Consider the following 21,156-nt stretch of genomic DNA (forward strand, 5'->3'; position numbering starts at 1 on the left):
ACTGGTGTTTGCGGGCCCCAGGTAATTGTTATATTCTACTGTCTTCCTGAATGATCTATACTTATTTAATAATTAATCATTCTAGTGAACCACTGTGATGGCTCATTATGACACTTAGTTTTTGGAATGTAAAACAAAACAACAAAACACTGTGCATTATTATTATATTATCATAATATATAATATAATCAAAATATATATCATACACATATAATTATGATTATAGAAAGAAAATTATTAGATTGGTTTACAGTATCAGAAGATGGGTAGTTCCACTATGATTCTTTGCAGGCTGGAAAGCTGGAGAAATCAGTAGCTGCCCAGTCAAAAAGGCTAGAGCCTCCAAAATGGACTTATGATGCATCCTGGACATTCCCTAGAGAATCAATGGTCACAGACTGATTTGGAGTGGTGAAGGATCTGGAGCCCAGTGAACACAGCAGCAAATTAGCATTGCTGAGGAAAAAAATGGAGGTATATGTGCATGGGTTTCCTAACTTATTTCACCCTTTTTCCATCAAGACTACTACCTATTGGCCTGTGCTACCCACATGCAAGAAGGGTCTTCCTCTCATCTTGCTGTCGCACATGATGATTATCTCCAGAAACACCCTCATCAAATTATGTAGCATTTTCTTAATTTTATGCATCTCTCAGTCCAGTCAAGTTGACAATCTAGATCAACTTACCCCCTGGAGTGAATAGAAGTGACAGAGAAATTAGTATTCTTTCATAAAATTATAATTGCATACTGTGACATGTGATGAAGCCAAATAAATATTACCATGAGAAATCCAGATAGTGCTTCATTTCAATTTAGGAGATTAAAGAAGTTATAATTGAAAGAGTGACAATTAAGAAGAGATCCTGAATATAAACAAACGTCAATAAAGAAAACTTGTGAGGAGAAACTATAATCCAAGTAGAGAAGCTAGTTAATTTTAAATTTCAATATGAGGACAATATTGGCAGAGAAGGAGATCATAGGAAGTCAACAGGCTGAATTCTAGTGGGTGATTAGAAAACGTAGCCTGAGTTGGAGGGAAACATAGGAAAGGGTGCCTACCAATACATCTGAGGATTAGTGACTGTGTTCTAAAGATAATAGCAAAAGAATTAAAAATCTTAGGAAAAATATAATGAGATCAGCTTTACAATTTGATGATGCCATCCATGGTGTTCTTTGGGAAATAATCCAATAACAAGGATTTGAGACCCCTTACCTCACTCTAAAGCTGAATTCTTTTTCCTATTCCTAACATCCTCCAGCATCTGTTATTGTGTTTGATTTTCAAAGTAATTCTGTGTGGTGCAAAAAATTGAAATTCTTGTTTACATATTACACATGTTGAAACAGAGATCAAGAAGAATGTGTATAAAGCCAAGGTCTTCGCACTGGCAGTATTGAAATGGTATGGCTCATAAGCTAATGATCGATGGCTAAGAATTATGATAGGCCTGCCCAGTGCCAGATTCTATGCTAAGTATCTCATGTTTATTAACTCCTGGAATATTTTCAAAACTATTATGAGGCTTTATTCTCAATTATCTAAGAGGAGACTGTATCACAGAAAAATTAAGTTAATCTCCCAAGAATACATAGTTGGTACACTTCAAAGTTATTTTATCCTAGGGCTTAAATTCATGATCACTGCTCTCCTCTGGGTAAGATGAACCATGTTGGAACTTTCTTTGGCAATACAAAGTTTTTATTAGATCTTCTTATCTACATAAAAAGTGACTGACAAGCTTAATGTTTCCTTGTACATTAATGTAATATGAGTCATGGTCAATGTTCACACTAATTAACATTAGATAGACAAGCTATAACTTTACAGTAATTGAATGCTTAGTAGTATAAATGAAATATTTCTTTCAGATTTTACTGATTTTTATCAGACAATAAATGAATATTCATAATGATAATAAAATGACATTATATTATGACTAAGAATAATGCAAAATATCCATAAGTGTGCTTAAAACAAATAGAGGATTAAGAATAAATTTTCCCACTAATATCCCTGGATGTATATGTAAAGCAATTTTCTTAAGTACATATTAAATTATTCTCCAAGTATGGAGTATGTATCTGTATGTCCTACTTTTATTAGCTTGAATCAGCATATGCTATTTGGTTTCTTTGGATGATAAATAAGGTTTTCTTAACTATATATGTAAAATATTCTTTCTACTCATTTAATTCTGCCCAACTAAAAATAATGATGTAGGCTTATGAATTTTTGCTTCAGTGCCTACTGTGTTATTTAATTGGATTTTTGAAGTGGCTTGAAGTTTATCAGAGTTACAAATGTTATGAATAATTCTAAGTATATATATTAAATTTGGATATAATTGAAATGAGGCTAAAATGTTATTTTTTTATTCATGTAATAGACATTTAGATATTGCAATGAACTTGGAAAGTTATCATTGTTCCTGGATCTGGTATAGTTACCCTATCACGCAGGGAACAAAACTTCTAAGGGAAGCTACTGGATATGGTAGAACAATAATATGTAAAATCCTCAGTTTGATGTCATCTTTGAGCTCATAAACTATCTCTGAAACTACCGTGCCTTAGACTTACTGTGGAAAAGAAAAAGTGCTTATATTTTTTCACTCGATATGGTTTTCTCTTATTTACTGATCATTGTATTTTTATTAGTATATATATTTTACAAAGGAATGTTAGCATGTTTAAATCAGAATAAATAATAGTAGCCATGGGGTAAAAAACAAATTATATATAAATAAAGAATGAAACAGTAGAAAAAAAAATGTCATCTAAAGGTTCCTAATCCTATCTTTTCTATCTGTCTTCTATCATATATATATAGGTTTGACATGTGGTATTTTGGAAATGTTATTTTAATTAATATAATTACTATCAAATGGGGTAGGGAGGCTGAGAAGACCCAGAAAATGTTAGATATTATTCTGGACTCAGAATTCCCCACTATTATGATGTCTCCAGCATGTGTCTTCTCTTTACCAAGTAAATTATAGATCTTGGCACCAGATATAGAAATTGGCATCTTTCCTGACTTCACAAATTATGTATCAACTAGAGCATGATGTATACCTTCATTATCAAAACTGGGGCATGGTATTCAATAAACTTGTCTAACCAATGGGTCATCACCTGTCAATTTCAATTTAGCATGAGCTATTTTTAGTTAGGAAATCAATTGTTTTATATTGGCAGGGAGCTTGGTGATGGTCATGCCAAAAGTCTTTTAATTAAGCATCAAATACCAATAAGTTTTAGAAAATGTAGTTCAGGCTTCAGGCAAGTATCACTATGAATTTTCTTGAAGAATTTATAATTTATGATAAAATAAAAACAGTCCTCTGGGGGCTGGGATTGTAGCTCAGTGGTAGAGTGCTTGCCTCGCATGCATGAGGCACTGGGTTGGATGCTTGACACAACATAAAAATAAAGATATTGTGTCCATGTGCAGCTGAAAAAAATTTTAAAAATAAAAGTAATAAAAATAAAAACAGTCCTCTGACTTAGAAAATAATTTTCACTGTTTTGTCTCTAAGATTATATTTTATACATTGAGATATCATGATCTAACGGCTAATTTATTGACCCATAGAGATAATGATTAATACATTTTAAGAGAAATAATCAACAGAGAAAAACTCATCACAAAACATTTTCGGCCAACACTGGAATAAGATATGTCAAGTGTTTAGTGAAAAGTTTCCGAAAGTAGAGGGAACTGTGAAAGTAGAGGGAACTGTGACCATGCACAGAGCAGGCCCAGCGGCCTGCTGAGGGGCAGAGCCGCCCCCCACCCCCCGCGCCTGCCAGGTAGGTGGAACTGTGACCACGGACAGAAAAGGCCCAATGGCCCGCGGCGGGACAGAGCTTCCAATCACTCCTGCAAGGTAGGCGGGCCTGCGACCCACCGGCAGAAGAGGAGCAGCGGCCAGCTGAGAGGCAGAGCCGCCCCCTCCCCCTGCACCGGCAAGGTAGAGGGAACTGTGACCACGCACAGAGCAGGCCCAGTGGCCTGCTGAGGGGCAGAGCCACCCCCCACCCCCCACGCCTGCCAGGTGACCACCGACAGAAAAGGCCCAGTGGCCCGCGGTGGGACAGAGCTTCCAATCACTCCTGCAAGGTAGGCAGGCCTGCGACCCACCGGCAGAAGAGGAACAGCAACCTGCTGAGAGGCTGAGCCGCCCCCTCCCCCTGCGCCGGCAAAGTAGAGGGAACTGTGACCACGCACAGAGCAGGCCCAGCGGCCTGCTGAGGGGCAGAGCCGCCCCCCACCCCCCGCGCCTGCCAGGTAGGTGGAACTGTGACCACGGACAGAAAAGGCCCAATGGCCCGCGGCGGGACAGAGCTTCCAATCACTCCTGCAAGGTAGGCGGGCCTGCGACCCACCGGCAGAAGAGGAGCAGCGGCCAGCTGAGAGGCAGAGCCGCCCCCTCCCCCTGCACCGGCAAGGTAGAGGGAACTGTGACCACGCACAGAGCAGGCCCAGTGGCCTGCTGAGGGGCAGAGCCACCCCCAACCCCCCGCGCCTGTCAGGTAGGTGGAACTGTGACCACTGACAGAAAAGGCCCAGTGGCCCGCGGAGTGGCAGAGCTTCCAATCACTCCTGCAAGGTAGGCGGGCCTGCGACCCACCGGCAGAAGAGGAGAAGCGGCCTGCTGAGAGGCAGAGCCGCCCCCTCCCCCCCGCGCCTGCAAGGTAAACGGAACTGTGACCACCATCAGAACAGGCCAGACCTGCAACCGAGAGACAGAACAGGCCCAGTGGCCTGAGGAAGGGTAGAGCCGCCCCCCCCCCCCGCGCCTGCAAGGTAGGCGGACCTGCGACCCACTGGCAGTACAGCCCCAGAGGCCTGCAGAGGGGCAGTGCCGCTGTCTGCACCTGCAAAGTAGACAGAACTGTGACCACCGACAGAACAAGCCTAGCGGCCCGCAGAGGGACAGAGCCGCCGCCCGCGCCTGCGAGGGAGACTTTGCAACTATACAAGACGAATATAAATATATAGGGGGAAAATTCAATAGCACAACAGTTTCACCAAGTAGAAAGGAACGCGAACAGTATGAAGAGACAAGGAAAGAAAGGACCACAAGCATTGCAGGTCAACTCAACGTTAGAAGAGGTAATAGCTGCAGCAGATGGAATGTCAGATAAAGAATTCAGGATATACATGCTTCAGATGATCTGAAGTCTCAAGGAAGACATCAGACAGCAAAATCAGACAATGAAAGATCACTTCAACAATGAATTACATAAACAAATCCAAGAAGCAAAAGATCAACTATACAGGGAAATAGAGGTTATAAAAAACAAACAAACAGAAATCCTAGAAATGCAGGAAGCAGTAAGCCAACTTAAAAACTCAATTGAGAATACTACCAGCAGAGTAGAACACTTAGAAGACAGAACATCAGACAATGAAGATAAAGTATTTCAACTTGAAAAGAACATAGACAGCTCAGCAAAACTGTTAAGAAACCATGAGCAGAACATCCAAGAAATATGGGATAACATCAAGAGACCAAATTTAAGAGTCATTGGGATACAGGAAGGGACAGAGTTTCAAACCAAAGGAATGAGCAATCTATTCAATGAAATAATACAAGAAAACTTCCCAGACTTGAAGAATGAGACAGAACCCCAAATCCTAGAAGCCTACAGGACGCCGAATGTGCAAAATCATAAGAGACCCACACCTAGACACATTATAATAAAGATGCCCAACATACAGAATGAGGAGAGAATTTTAAAAGCTACAAGAGAAAGGAAGCAGATCACATTTAGGGGTAAGCCAATCAGGATAACAGCTGATCTTTCAACACAGACTCTGAAAGCTAGAAGATCCTGGAATAACATATTTCAAACACTGAAAGAAAATGGGTTCCAACCAAGAATTGTGTTTCCAGCAAAATTAAGCTTCAGGATGGAAGATGAAATTAAAACCTTCCACGATAAACAAAAGTTAAAAGAATTTGCAGCTAGAAAACCATCTCTTCAAAACATCCTTGGCAAAACATTACAGGAAGAGGAAATGGAAAATAACAATGAAAACCAACAGTGGGAGGTAGGACACTAAAGGGGGGAAAATAATCAAAGAGGAAAACAAACCATGTTTAGTAACATAAATAAACAAATATGGCTTGAAGAACAACCCACATCTCAATAATAACCCTAAATGTTAATGGCTTAAACTCACCAATCAAGAGACACAGGCTAGTAGAATGGATCACAAAACAAGACCCAACAATATGCTGCCTACAGGAGACGCATTTGATAGGAAAATACATACATAGGCTGAAGGTGAAAGGTTGGGAAAAATCATATCACTCATATGGACTTTGGAAACAAGCAGGAGTATACATACTCATATCAAATAAAATAGATTTCAAGCCAAAGTTAATCAAAAGGGATAAAGAGGGACACTACATACTGCTCAAGGGAACCATACACCAACAAGACATAACAATCATAAATATATATGCCCCAAACAATGGTGCAGCTATGTTCATCAAACAAACTCTTCTCAAGTTCAAGAGTCTAATAGACCACCATACAATAATCATGGGAGACTTCAACACACCTCTCTCACCACTGGACAGATCTTCCAAACAAAAGTTGAATAAGGAAACTATAGAACTCAATAACACAATTAATAACCCAGACTTAATTGACATATATAGAATAAACCACCCAACATCAAGCAGTTACACTTTTTTCTCAGCAGCACATGGATCCTTCTCAAAAATAGATCATATATTATGTCACAGGGAAACTCTTAGACAATATAAAGGAGTAGAGATAATACCATGCATCCTATCTGATCATAATGGAATGAAACTGAAAATCAATGATAAAAGAAGGAAGGAAAAAGCATACATCACTTGGAGAATGAACAATAGGTTACTGAATGATCAATGGGTTATAGAAGACATCAAGGAGGAAATTAAAAAATTCTTAGAGATAAATGAAAACACAGACACAACATATCGGAATCTATGGGACACATTGAAAGCAGTTCTAAGAGGAAAATTCATTGCTTGGAGTTCATTCCTTAAAAAAAGAAAAAACCAACAAATAAATGATCTCATACTTCATCTCAAAATCCTTGAAAAAGAAGAGCAAAACAACAGCAAAAGAAGTAGAAGGCAAGAAATAATTAAAATCAGAGCTGAAATTAATGAAATCGAAACAAAAGAAACAATTGAAAAAATTGACAAAACTAAAAGTTGGTTCTTTGAAAAAATAAACAAAATCCAGAGACCCTTAGCCATGCTAGCGAAGAGAAGAAGAGAGAGAACTCAAATTACTAACATACGGGATGAAAGAGGCAATATCACAACAGACACTTCAGAAATACAGAAGATAATCAAAAATTATTTTGAATCCTTATACTCCAATAAATTAGAAGATAGTGAAGGCATAGATAAATTTCTTAAGTCATATGATCTGCCCAGATTGAGTCAGGAGGATATAGACAACCTAAACAGACCAATATCAATTGAGGAAATAGAAGAAACCATCAAAAGACTACCAACTAAGAAAAGCCCAGGACCGGATGGGTATACAGCAGAGTTTTACAAAACCTTTAAAGAGGAACTAATACCAATACTTTTCAAGCTACTTCAGGAAATAGAAAAAGAGGGAGAACTTCCAAATTCATTCTACGAGGCCAACATCACCCTGATACCTAAACCAGACAAAGACACTTCAAAGAAAGAAAACTACAGACCAATATCTCTAATGAACCTAGATGCAAAAATCCTCAATAAAATTCTGGCCACTCGGATACAAAAACTTATCAAAAAAATTGTGCACCATGATCAAGTAGGATTCATCCCTGGGATGCAAGGCTGGTTCAATATACGGAAATCAATAAATGTTATTCACCACATCAATAGACTTAAAAATAAGAATCATATGATCATCTCGATAGATGTGGAAAAAGCATTCGACAAAGTACAGCATCCCTTTATGTTCAAAACTCTAGAAAAACTAGGGATAACAGGAACATACCTCAATATTGTAAAAGCAATCTATGCTAAGCCTCAGGCTAGCATCATTCTGAATGGAGAAAAATTGAAGGCATTCCCTCTAAAATCTGGAACAAGACAGGGATGCCCTCTCTCACCACTTCTGTTCAACATAGTTCTCGAAACACTGGCCAGAGCAATTAGACAGACGAAAGAAATTAAAGGCATCAAAATAGGAAAAGAAGAACTTAAATTATCACTATTTGCAGATGACATGATTCTATACCTAGCAGACCCAAAAGGGTCTACAAAGAAACTATTAGAGCTAATAAATGAATTCAGCAAAGTGGCAGGATATAAAATCAACACGCATAAATCAAAGGCATTCCTGTATATCAGTGACAAATCCTCTGAAATGGAAATGAGGACAACCACTCCATTCACAATATCTTCAAAAAAAATAAAATACTTGGGAATCAACCTAACAAAAGAGGTGAAAGACTTATACAATGAAAACTACAGAACCCTAAAGAGAGAAATAGAAGAAGATCTTAGAAGATGGAAAAATATACCCTGTTCATGGATAGGCAGAACTAACATCATCAAAATGGCGATATTACCAAAAGTTCTCTATAGGTTTCATGCAATGCCAATCAAAATCCCAATGGCATTTCTTGTAGAAATAGAGAAAGCAATCATGAAATTCATATTGAAAAACAAAAGACCCAGAATAGCAAAAACAATGCTAAACAGGAAGTGTGAATCAGGCGGTATAGCGATACCAGACTTGAAACTATACTACAGAGCAATAGTAACAAAAACAGCATGGTACTGGTACCAAAACAGGCGGGTGGACCAATGGTACAGAATAGAGGACACAGAAACCAATTCACAAAACTACAACTACCTTATATTTGATAAAGGGGCTAAAAGCATGCAATGGAGGAAGGATAGCATCTTCAACAAATGGTGCTGGGAAAACTGGAAATCCATATGCAACAAAATGAAACTGAATCCCTTTCTCTCGCCATGCACAAAAGTTAATTCAAAATGGATCAAGGAGCTTGGTATCAAATCAGAGACACGCCGTCTGATAGAAGAAAAAGTTGGCTACGATCTACAGTCGGTGGGGTCGGGCTCCAAATTCCTCAATAGGACACCCATAGCACAAAAGTTAATAACTAGAATCAACAAATGGGACTTACTCAAACTAAAAAGTTTTTTCTCAGCAAAAGATACAATAAGAGAGGTAAATAGAGAGCCTACATCCTGGGAACAAATCTTTACTCCTCACACTTCAGATAGAGCCCTAATATCCAGAGTATACAAAGAACTCAAAAAATTAGACAATAAGAGAACAAACAACCCAATCAACAAATGGGCCAAGGACCTGAACAGACACTTCTCAGAGGAGGACATACAATCAATCAACAAGTACATGAAAAAATGCTCACCATCTCTAGCAGTCAGAGAAATGCAAATCAAAACCACCCTAAGATACCATCTCACTCCAGTTAGATTGGCAGCCATTATGAAGTCAAACAACAACAAATGCTGGCGAGGATGTGGGGAAAAGGGTACACTTGTACATTGCTGGTGGGACTGCAAATTGGTGCAGCCAATTTGGAAAGCAGTATGGAGATTTCTTGGAAAGCTGGGAATGGAGCCACCATTTGACCCAGCTATTCCCCTTCTCGGTCTATTCCCTAAAGACCTAAAAAGAGCATGCTACAGGGATACTGCTACATCGATGTTCATAGCAGCACAATTCACAATAGCTAGACTGTGGAACCAACCTAGATGCCCTTCAATGGATGAATGGATAAAAAAAATGTGGCATTTATACACAATGGAGTATTACTCTGCATTAAAAAATGACAAAATCATAGAATTTACAGGGAAATGGATGGCATTAGAGCAGATTATGCTAAGTGAAGCTAGCCAATCCCTAAAAAACAAATGCCAAATGTCTTCTTTGATATAAGGAGAGTAACTAAGAACAGAGTAGGGTCGAAGAGCACGAGAAGAAGATTAACATTAAACAGGGATGAGAGGTGGGAGGGAAAGGGAGAGAGAAGGGAAAATGCATGGAAATGGAAGGAGACCCTCAGAGTTATACAAAAGTACATACAAGAGGAAGTGAGGGGAAGGGGAAAAATAATATAAGGGGGACAAACGAATGTCAGTAGAGGGAGCAGAGAGAGAAGAGGGGAGGGGAGAGGAGGGGAGGGGAGGAGAGGGGGGATAGTAGAGGATAGGAAAGGCAGCAGAATACAACAGACACTAGTATGGCAATATGTATATCAATGGATGTGTAACTGATGTGATTCTGCAATCTGTATATGGGGTAAAAATGGGAGCTCATAACCCACTTGAATCAAATTGTGAAATATGATATATCAAGAACTATGTAATGTTTTGAACAGCCAACAATAAAAAATTTAAAAAAAAACAAATACTAAAAAAAAAAAAGAAAAGTTTCCTGAAAGACTTTATTAATATTCCTCCATTTTCTCATGTGTGTCAAGAAATCCTTGGACTGAGTTCATTGACATAGGTACAAAATTTTGGAAAGTAGGAGTAATAGATTTATTTAATTATTAAGGGTTTTTTAAAATAACAATAAAATTAATTAAAAATGTTGAAATCCATCTCCGGAACATTTTAAGTACCTCTGTGACATTAATGAATACGATGATAGCTTGTAAATATGTATCAAAAGACTGAACTTTCCCTTTATCCAAAATGACAATACTAAAAGAAGAGCATCTATAATTTCCTTAAACTCCCTATTTTATTGTACTTGCTACCCCATCTTCTTCCCATTCACCAAGGCACAAGCCAAGAAAAATATACCTTCTACTCCTTTCCTTTCACTCATCTTGTGTACACAAGTATCAAGTTCCGTATACAGTAATTTTTATATTCATGAGGAAAGTGCCCCATTTTATTCATTGTCACTCTCAATTTTTAACCCAAATCCTCATAATCTCCTGACAGGACTAGTGCAACATCTTCCAAATTAGTTGCCATTACTGTGCTGTTCTCTGTTCAGTCCACTCTCTGGAGAGCTGTGTGAATAATATCAGAAGATATAAACTTGACTTTGTCCTGCCATTGCTAACCATGCCTTAAGGATTGCATTCACATATAGGATAGTCTGAAATAAGTTGTCATGACATTCACAGGTATGCATGACAAGCCCCCTGCCTCAGAACTTCTTCACCTGCCATTCTCCACAGTGACTGGCACGCTCTCTAGTAAAATCTACTTAAATGGCCTCAATTCCGTCTCTGATTTGTATCAATGTTCTATAGATTTCATATTCTTGTTCTGTCACTTCAGACGGAAAAGTGTTTTTCTGAACACACTGATCTTTCTCTACTCCATGTTTTTCCATGTGATATTGATTCTTCTGTGACCTTACTTTCCTTGAGGAGCCTAACTTAAGCATCAGATATTACTTTTCTGATCCTCTTCCCTTGATAGCAGCATCTGTGAAAATCCTTAGATAACTCTTCCCCATGTTCCCACATGAACTTATTCAAAACTTTACTGTAATACGTAAGAGTATACGAAGGATCTGTTCTCAATAAACCAAGTGGTTCTTGTGGATGGGGCTGATTTTTATTAATTAGTGGTTCAGGAGGGTCTGGCCCATAGAAATGACACATTACATGTTGTTGTTTTTAATAAATAAGTCATGTGAGTATGATGGCTCACACTTGTAATCCCAGCAACTCAGGAGTCTGAGACAGCAGGATCATAAATTCAAGGCTATCCTCAGCAACTAAGTGAGGCTCTAAGCAACAATTGAGACCTTGTCTCAAAATAAAAAATAAAAAAGGAATGGGGGATGTGCCTCAGTGGAAAATTGTCCCTGGGTTAAATCTCCAGGACCCCAAAACTAAACAATAAGAAATCAATAAAATGAATGAATGAAAACAGAGAAATATGCAGCATACATGCTTAAACCTACATGCATGTTTCTTGAGAACACAGGAACCTCAAGTGTGCTTTTAGCATTTGTCTTTTAGGCAGATATCCTGGATTTCTTCCACGTATGAGACTCCGAAAATAGACACACTACAGACCAAACCCAAAATTCACATCCTCCTTGAAAGCTACTAAACATACTAATGTGTTTTCCCTCATATTTTCCAAAACCAAAGCAAAGATAAAATAAGAGGAATCTTCATTTTGTAGCCTACTTTTATTCTAGCTCATTTGTAAAAGATCCCAATTACACACACACACACACACACTCACACACACACACATACACACACACACAAGAGTCAAAGAGATGGGAGAGGGGGAGTCTTTATTTTTATTTCTTGTTGCATGTTTCTTTCTTTAGGAGCCTTGCTAATTATGTGAAATGATGTGGAAGTCCATCAGTTACATTTTGCAACTCTGACAATTATGAAAAACTAATTTTGAGTAATGCATTTTGGTTATTTTTAAGAATATCCATGCAATTTACTTCCCTATGAAATATATTTAATATATAAGCTTATCAAGAAAAACTATTTTTGACCTCTTTCATTCTTATCAGACAACTCCTGAACTTTTTAAATGGCATTTTCACTTTTCTATATACTCAGCAGTAATTCTAAGAGTAAAGCATTCTACATTTAAAACTTGCCTTTCATTTCCAGTACTCATTTTAGGGAAGAACACGTGGTTTTAAATTAGAATGTACAACAGTGGTTAAGAAACCTATTAGTATTGGCAAAAATAGTAATAAGAGAAAGTTGGTTTTTCTACCTATCTTGCTGGAATACAATCCAGACTCCAAATTTTTCTTTTTGTAAAGGAAACTAACCAGAAGGTTTTACACTGATACATTCTGGCAACATAAATTGAAGTAGGGCATTTAAAGCATAATGTTCAAGTATCTAATTTCTCTAGTATTCAGGGCAAAGGCTCATTTGATATTTGCATAATCCAGCCCTGGTAAGCGATCACTCAGAGGAGGAAGCAGTTAAGAATCCACTGTGCAGGCTTTCCCCATGCACAGTCATTTGTGAACTTTATACTTGTTTAGATTTAATAAAAACCTGATGTTAAACCTTCATTACCATGTCAAGAAATGTCCTGAGATTACTCATGTTCATGAGGTTGCTGTCATGTGTGCTAATTATTCTCATTCAATTTCTATTAATTTGTTTAGTAACAATTTTATGGGGCTTTGTTAATTGTTAAGCTTTGTGCAATGTCCTCGTGTTTGAGAAGTTAATATGAGACAGACATTATATTCCAGAATGCCATATGTTAATAAAGGAGAATGATAGCTAAACAAATAACTGTCGTACAATGTGCTATTACAGTCACAAAATTACATGATGTCCCTTTTGAATTCTTATTAAACAACAAGGAAAGTATTCAAAAGTGCATGTATGATGAAATTATTGAGACCTCAGATGTAGATAAAGCTTCACTGAATTACAGTACTGGAGGGGAAAATGGGTAACAACTCACCCACCGAACCTTAGTGGGAGGGATGTCCGGAGCAGGGAGGAGATGCTGCGAATGGCAGGGAGTGATGAGCAAGGTGGTTTTGTGGAGAGAGAATTACATATTTATGGTAAAATACATAGAGTGGTGAAAGATGAGATGGAATATGTGACTAAAGAAAGATGTAGGTGTAATTTCATGCCTTGATAAGATATTTCAGATGATATTTCTAATTGTACAACTTGATGCTTAGTCATTTTAGTCCATATGATCGCTAAAATGTAATTAACAACAAGAAAACTATTGCATTATAAAACATGAAAATGATATGTTCATATTTCTGTTTGAAAGAAATTATTGAAACAGTGTATGAAGAATTACCTGTAAAAGGGAGGAGATATAAACAGAAGTAAAAACTGGAAATCCATTCCAAAGGATGGTCCCAGAGGGAACATCTTATCACAGTAGAATAGGAGTGAAAGTAAAGGTGAAAGGGACCTGATAGCTAATTAATCTAGCATCACAAACATATTTGTTACCTAATTGAAATTAGCACCATATGCCAATATTATTATTTTCTATGCTCAGGGATTCTCAATTTGTAGAACCAACCTCTATCATCCACTAAGTGAATAAAAGAAAATGAAAATATAAGAGAAGTAAATTATGGGTGTTGCCATGAGAGTGAGTGAAATGAATGTTGGAAAGTTTAAGATGAAAGGTAAGGAAAGGAATAGAAGCCCCAAGGAAGTAAAAGAAATGTTAGGATGCAGACATAAAGAAACTTGGAATTAACAGGTCAGAGAATTGTGATGTTGAGATATTTTCATTTAATATTTAAGAGACTGAGTAATTCTACGTGTTGGAAATAGACATGGCACAATCTGAAAATGAAAGTTGCAGACATTAGAAAATCATTAAATTGCAAGACTGGATTTCTGAAAGTACTGCTCAGGTGGGTTTTGGAGACCTTATTACTGTGGTATGGGTTGTAGAGACAAGGGCACCTTAAGTCTATGCCAAAGTGTTCACTGTGGAATGGAATGAAATGGAGGCCAAAGATGGCCCTGGAAAAGAGACATCAGTATCACCTAATCCTTCAAAGTGGATCATAGCAGAAGTTAAATTAGTTTCAAAGGGAAAATAAATATTCAGGGGGAAAATGCCAAAATATATTTTATGAGCATATTGTAAGACTGATAATGTGATGCACTGTACTCATGATTTTTGCCCTTGGACTCGTGCTCTGCATTTTAGGAAAGCTGACCTATGAGCACAAGATTCCACCAGAGGAGAGGTGAATGGATGGGATTGTGGTTGACAAGGCACTGTGGGTCACAGAAATAAGACATGTCAAGAGAATTGGCAGCAATAGGGTTCTGATTAGAGTGTTTTCATTCTAGATGCTAGTAATGCATCAATGTTCAAAAGGAGAAAGGGCAAGATAGGGAGATTGTCCTCAGTCAGCATGCCTTCTAGAGGTGGCAGTGTATGTCATTGTCCTAGCATCAGGTCTTATCCACCGCCAGGAATCTTGGCAGGTTGGTGTCAATCACAAGAACATTGATGAATAAATCATAAGAAGGAACTTCACTCTCAGTTTCAAGGACAATATATAGGATGAGTTGCTTGACTCAAGCATCTATCTCTAAGGTGGGGAGAAGGTGATTCAAAGTAATATTGGCAGATGGAAAGAATGTACTGTGTTCACTGCCTTTTGTCTTTTCTGTTTTCAAAGGTGCTGCAGATATATGCCATAATCTGTTTTTGTCTGTGGTAAAACTTATTGATGACATAGTTGAAGTATTGTTTGACCTGATAAAATGACGTAATGACCATGGAATTAAACACATTGGTTGAGATAATCTTGAGAAATTCAAGGGGCAACTAACATGCTTCAGCAAATTTCTTTTTGATTAATGAAGCCATTCTGGCTAATATAAACCACAGTGTAATTTTAGTATGTCAGAAAAAATAAAAGATATTATTATATCTGTCTTTGTGCCCATTTGCCAACAAAGAATTTATCATTGATCATTAAGTCATTCAAGATCCACGCTAGGTAATAATTGTAGAGCAGAACACAGCAGTTGAAATCAAAAGTAGCAATAAAACCCACTTGGAACAGGAAGTAGTTAGAAATATCTTTCATCTACCATATTTTTACCAATGACCTTTAAATATAATCCCTTCCTGCTTCTGAATTATTTTACAGTAATAAATATCACTCAAGTTGGAAATCATGGTTCCACTATATCTTGCTTTATCAATGAGGCAGTGGGAAAATCGTGTTTCTTTCAGTGACAATAGGTGTTGTAGGAAAGACTTCTCACTTCACCATGATTCTTAATTAAATACAAGAATGGAGGGGAGAAATATATGGATTTCAGAGACAATCCATGTATCAGGAGAGAGAATGGTATATTTTCCAGACGTGTAATCAGCAAAATTACTGAAAATCAGGTTTATTAAGAAGAAAAAAAAAGACTGTAGTAGATAAAACAGAAATGAACTGTGATTTTATGAATTAAGGGCAAAGAGAGGAAAGATGAATTTTAAAGACTGAGGAGAGCTTTTAGTTAAAATCTGTGATCAAGATGGTTTCATCCTTCTTACTGGTCTTTCAAATCCCTTTGCATTTTAGTTTTCAGAACTTTTTTTCTCACTGCTAACTGGTGATACCTATTCTTGCCATTTACTGTTTGGAAAAGTGGATAGGATCAATGGGATGATATTTATCAAGTGCTTTGAGCCCTTGAACGGTAGGACTATATAAATATCATATACTGCTCTCAAGTATATAGAAGAGAATTGCCCCAGGCTTCAAATTCTACAGGGAATTTCCAATGTAATGGAACCTGTCACAGCAAAATAAAAATTAATGAAATACAAGTGCTATGGGAAAGTTTGTAAATGGTCATGCTGAGGTTCTACCCACACCAATAAAACACAGCATCACATCCACACTGTTACTGCAAGAAGTAAATGGAGGTATCTGTATAAGTTTGCTCTTCAACATAAAAGACAGCAGGTATGCCAATTGTTAATGGTACCAACAAAATTAGAATTTGATACTTCATGTATAATCTAGAATAAAATAGATGATTAGCAATCAATTCAAGTGGATTTCCTCTTTTTAGTCAAACAAAATCAATCCTTATTCCAAGCCCAAAATACCATAGGTAGTAAAGGGATCAATTATTAATTAAGTTCATATTAATTGGGCACAAGTATATGCTACTTACTAGCTGAATAAGAAACACATAGCCTCATAAGCTGAATAAGAAATACATAGCCTTTGCCCATACCAAATTATTCAATTTTATGATACATGTAGTCAAATAAGAAAGGGAAATCATTTATTTTCCCCCCTTATACTCTGAGCACCTTGAAGGATCTGCATAATGATCGGACTGAGTTTGCCAGAATCTTGGATGAAAGGAATAAGTTTATCTGCCCTGGGAAGCTCAAGTAACAGGAAAGACAAGCAAGAGACATAAAAAGATTTAAAAATTAAAGCAGAATGGATCCTGAAAGAGTGAGGTCAATTTGCAAGGGTGCTCTCTTAGAGCTAATGCACTGGAGTTGGCTTTAGCTTTATCTGGAACAGCCCTACCTTGTCTATGTTTCCCACATCTGCAGCTAACTTGCACAAGCAAGACTTTGCATGAAACACAAGGAACAATAGGAAAATCATGCTATGCAATTTAAATGAAGACCCAGAGTGACCTTCTCATTCCATTTAGATCACAGGACCACATGGTAAATACTCTTGTTTTCTAAATTAAAGTAATTCTCTAGTGCATCCCTCTGAGAACAGCTAACTTTTTTTGTTTCCCAGAGTATCAGAGAAAAAATGGATTAAAAAACTATGGAATAAAGACAACTTTCTTCTGAGCTAAAAATGCCCTCAGAGGAATGATGCAGGGTACTCTAGAGGGAGTAAAGAATTGAAAGCTTCTTCCTTTTTAAATAATGGTTAACTTTATGGAAAAGAAAATAGACTGGAAAATCCTTTCCCTGCTGGAAGAAAAGAAATGCAAGTGCATCTTAGTTGGTGAGTCATTTAAAATTAATTCATGAAATTGTTCAATCACGTATTCATCAAATGTGCATTGAGAATTTACCAGCAAGATGCTGTTGTAAACTCTGGAGGTAAAATTTGTTAAGACAACAGAGAAATTTCATATTCACACTTGGCTTTCTTTCTAGTGGGTTAGAAAGACATTAAACCAGAAAACAAATGAATGTGGCAATTTCAGCTGCTCTTAAATTCTGTAAATGGAATATGCTATAATAATTTAAACCTGTGCAAGTCAGGAACTGCCTTATTTGAGTGGCAAAAAAAAAAGCCTCTCTGGAAAAGCAGACTGAATGGCAGGAGCCCACTCAAGGGGATGTGTAGGGAAGCAACCTTTGACATAGCATGTATGCAAAGGTCCTGGCGCAGACAATGTGGGAGGCCCAGAAGTCCACTAAAGGTGAGTGCACCCAGAGCCCAGTGAGAAAAGGAGAGAATCATCTATAATGTAGACTGAGAGCTGAGCAGGGACCAAGGAGTAGGGAGATTTAAATTTTGAACAGGTTTGGGTTTTGTAGTTGCTGTTGTTTTGTTTTGTTTCTTAGGGAAGCCTATAGGAGGCAGAATGTCTAGGACCTAATCCCTAAAATCTGTGAATGTGTTATTTTATATGATCCATGGGAATTAAGGTTGCAAATCAGCTGACTTTAAGCATAGGATGTGTCAATGTGATCTCAGAGATCTTTGAAAGTAGAAGACCCAGGGTGAGAGTGATGTAGCTTGAGAAGCACTTCATCCTCCACTGAGGCTTTGAAGATGAAAAGGGTCCAAGAGCCAAAGAATACAGGCAGCCTCTTCAAGATGGAATAGATAAGAAGGTTTTCTCCCTGGAGACTCCAGAAGAAATGCGCACAGGTAACCCCCAGAACTATCTGATGAAAATCTCTGTTGCTATAAGGCACTGATGTTGTGGTGCTACCTTACAGCAGCAATAGGATGCTGATACAAACCAGAGGCGGGCTTTAAGCCAAGGAATAGATTAATTTTCATTAAGTGTTAACATATTCTGCTGGTCCTTGATAAATAAGTTATAAAATATGCAAAAGAAGAAAGAAATTAAGAGGCAACTGTAGTAGACCAGACATAAGTTTACATAGCTAGAATGGGATAGACACACTGGAGGAAGAGAGAATGGAACACATTTCACATGGATATGTTAAATACAGCCCATGACCCATGACTTTTTATGGAATTGAAGTTTTGTGGTGAGAAATAAATGTTCCACTTGCTTTTGAGTGTAATGTTTAGGGAACTGAGGGCACTCTGCTCAGTCTAAGATGACAGACAAAGAACTTGAGTGGAAAAGAAAAAAGCATTACTCTGGAGATGAATCAACACTGAGAAGTGTATTGCAGATATGCAAATTTTGAATATAAAGGAAATACTAGAGAAAGAAAAATGAGTGTAAGTAATCAAATAAAGATACCTTTATGCCCTTGTGCTGAATTAAATCATTCATGGAAGACACTACTCCGGTTCTGTTGGATTCCCAAAGATACCATTTCTTCACTAATCGATCCATAAAATGAGATGAATATTTGTGACCATCATGACTATCTGGGTTTCCCAACTTTATGAATTCTAGAACCTTATAGATTTCTCTCCCCAACCTCTTCTTATATATGTAAGCATATGTACTATCTGTATATCTTACAGTGATATAGTGATGCATACTGATTGGATGCTTTTACGACTCTCTATAGTTACATTTACAGAGAAAGAGAGAGAAAGTCAGAAAGGCAGAGGGATTGCAAGGAATCAGCTCACATAATCATTGAGGCTGGCAAATCTCAAAGACTTCAGGCTGAGTTGGCAAGCTAGAGAGCCAGGACAGCTTTCAGTCTGAATCTGAGGCCTGCATTGTAGTCTGTTTTTTTGTTTTTGTTTTTGTTTTTGTTTATAGTAAATACCTGAGACTGGGTAATTTATATGGAATGGCCATCCATTTATCTGGGAGGCAAAGAGATGCCAGCATCTGGTCAGGGCCTTCCTGCTCATTATGATATGGCAGAGGGCATCACATGGTGAGGCATGGCAGCCAGGCTGGCTGGGGGTTGGGGGGGTCTCTCTTCCTCTTATTCATCCTCAAATGCCATGGAGAGGAAACCACCCTCATGATCTCATCAAATCCTTAGCTCCCAAAGACCTCATCTCCGAATAACATTAACATACAGCTTTGAGATTAGTTTCAGAGACATGAAAGTTGGGAAACAAATTTAAACCACAGCAGCATGAGAACAAATAGAGTCAATGTAGTTCTGATCCAAAGGCCAGTGAGGCTCAGGAGCCAATGTTGTAGCTTGAATCCGAAGGCAGGAGAAAGCTTGAAGACCTTCAGTCAGGAGTCCCTCGGACTTGGGGGAGGGTCAGCCCTTTTGTCCTATTTAGGCCTTCAACTGATTGTATGAGGCTAGCCCACATTCAAGAGGAGAGTCTGCTTTATCCAATCTATTTATTTAGATTTTAGTCCCCTCCAGAGTCTCATGTAAACACACAGAATAAGGCTTGAGCAAAAATTTGGGTATACTGTTATTATGGTTTAGATATGAGGTGTCCCCCAAAAGCTCACGTGTGAGGCAATGCAAGAAAGCTTAGAAGTGAAACAATTGGGTTAGGAGAGTCTTAATCTAATCAGGGCATTCATCCACTGATAGGAATTAACTGAGTGATAACTGTAATCAAATGGGGTGTGACTGGAAGAGGTGAGTCACTGGTGGTGTACTTTTGAGGTATATATTTTGTCCCTGAAGAGTGGACTCTCTCTCTCTCTCTCTCTGCTTCCCAATAATGTTTTGAGCTGCTTCCTCTACACACTCTTCCAACATGATGTTTTGCCTCATCTTGAGCTCCAAGAAATGGTGTCAACCTTCTATGGACTGAGAACTCAGAAATCATGAGCACAATGTTAAACATTTTTTACTTTAATTGTTCTTGTTGAGTCTTTCCATTGCAGCAATGAAAAAAAAAATGGACAAAAGTAGAAATTGGTTCCAAGAAGTGGAGTCAATGCTATGACTAACCTGACAATGTAATTTAAAAACTTTTGGAGCATTTTGGATTTTGTGGGAGGAATTTTGGAAAGTTTAGTGATGTATGCTGGAAAAGCTTCAAAATGTTACAAGTGGACCTTAATGGGCAATTCTGATGGGATTTTAAAAGACCAAACTGCCAGTAAGACTATGGACAGCAAAGATTGGGGCCATGAGATTTCAGAGGAAAAGGGGGACACTATTGGAAACTGGAATAGAGGTCATCTGTGTTATGTTCTCGTTAAGAAATTGTCTGGATTTTGCCTGTATCTTTAGATTTCCTGTGATGCTGAATTTAAAGATAATGGACTTCTCAATCTGGAGGAAGAAATTTATAGGCAGCATAGGATTCAGGTGATGGCATGGTTAATGTGACAATCAGGAGAGGCAATCAAAGAAGAAAGATGTGAAAAACATGAAGTTCCATCAGAAAAGAGCCAGTAAAACTGGGGCTAAGGTGTTTGTGGTTGTTAAAGACATTACAGCCACTAAAGATATACTAAACACTTTGCCCAGAGACAATAAGAAAGATGGCTTGGGGGCATCTCAGGAACTGGCAAGATCATACCCATCTCAGGCTCAAAGGTGTAAAAGTAAAAATTCTCTTGA

The sequence above is a fragment of the Marmota monax genome, unplaced genomic scaffold (assembly GCF_021218885.2).
Source record: "Marmota monax isolate L192 unplaced genomic scaffold, Marmota_monax_Labrador192_F-V1.1 WCK01_AAM20220418_F8-fsc00009, whole genome shotgun sequence".
Taxonomy (NCBI): Eukaryota; Metazoa; Chordata; class Mammalia; order Rodentia; family Sciuridae; genus Marmota; species Marmota monax.